Raw genomic sequence first — 1,527 nt, 5'->3', positions numbered from 1 at the left:
CTCAAATTATAATTTAAATACAAAACCTTTCCCAAGGTCACCCAAATATGTAATCTTTCGACTTAAATCATAAGAATTATTTTCGTTTTCAAACTACTAATATGATAGATGTTTTTTGTATCCATGAAATGTGAAAAGTCAAAAAATGAGAAAGAAGATTATATCACTAAGCTAGTGGAATAAAAAAGTCCTAAAAAGGTCGATTTGGTCTGCCTACTGGAGGCTCAACTGCTGAAAGCTTAAATAAGTCAAGGTTTTACAGGTCCAGCTACCGGAAGCTTAAATAGTAAAATAAGTACGGTTGCGAGAAGGTTAAATAAGTCAAAGTTATTCCACCTACCAACTATTGGAGAAAATATTCTCAAATAATGTGGCATGTGATATCTTATTCATGGAGTGGTTGATAACTTTTTACAATATTGAAGTGAATTAATTGCATTATCTTATTACACAATTCACGAATGCCACATCATTTAAAATAACATTTCAAGATCTGCAGCGTTACTCATATAAGTGGATGGATTTCACGTATAACAAATCATTCACTTTGTGAATTTCTGAAAGAGCAAAGATGGCAATGATTCTGAGAAACAGTTTCCGAAATAAACCAATTTCCAAAACTGTCTCCAAATTTCAAGTCATAATCTCAAGAAGAAGTATCAAAACTGCCAGCTTCGCCATGGACGATGTTCAAATCATTTCCAGTGAAGCTATCAAGCCTTCATCTCCAATTCCAAAACATCTTAGAACATATAAACTTTCTATGCTTGATCAAATGTTTTCTAATTTGTACGTGCCCTTTGCTTTCATCTACTCAGTCAAAGAGCACCAAGATTTCAGGAAAATTTCTGATTTTCTGAAGCAATCTCTCGCAAAAACATTAACACACTACTACCCGTTACCTGGAAGATTCATTAATAGATAGCTTTTCAGTTGAATGTAATGATCATGGAGTTACGTTTATTGAAGCTCATGTTGGTTGTGATATGTCGAAGTTTCTTCGACCACCGAATTTGGAGGTGATGCAACAATTAATCCCACCAAGCCCACAGTCATTGAAATTAGAGGCTTCTGAAAGAGAGCTTTTGGTTGTTCAAGTAAATTATTTCAGTCCCGGTGACGTAGCAGTTGGTATCTGTATATGGCATGGATTGGCAGATGGTTCAGCAATCTTCAACTTCATGAAATTGTGGGCTGAGATCAATCGTGGAGTAAATGAAAAAATTTGCAATAACGTCGTTTTAGATTGCACCTCTTTGTTTCCTCCGCACAGTTCAATAAAAGGATCAGCATATAAAGCCACAGTCAACATCTAAAGTTGTGTTCAAAAGATTGTTTTTTGATGGCAAGAAGATAGTGGCTCTAAAAGAGAAGGTGAACAAAGAAATAATGGTGGGCAGTTTTGATCATGAGTTACAAGCATCGCGTTTCATGGTTGTTTCATCACTCATTTGGGGTGCTTTCATTGCTATAGTTCGAGAAAGAACGAGGGCAATTAATACAAGTTGTACTCTCATGCATGTATTA

At 35.4% G+C, this 1,527-nt stretch overlaps 1 pseudogene; it reads left to right on the top strand.

Annotated features, from left to right (window-relative positions):
- Positions 1–571: 571 nt before the first annotated feature.
- LOC112096999 overlaps positions 572–1,527 on the top strand; it is a 4,163-nt pseudogene continuing 3,207 nt past the window's right edge.

The sequence above is a fragment of the Citrus clementina genome, unplaced genomic scaffold (assembly GCF_000493195.1).
Source record: "Citrus clementina cultivar Clemenules unplaced genomic scaffold, Citrus_clementina_v1.0 scaffold_7, whole genome shotgun sequence".
NCBI classification, from domain to species: Eukaryota; Viridiplantae; Streptophyta; class Magnoliopsida; order Sapindales; family Rutaceae; genus Citrus; species Citrus x clementina.
The sequence above is the reverse complement of the archived record's forward strand: the minus strand, read 5'-3'. Positions and strand labels throughout refer to the sequence as shown.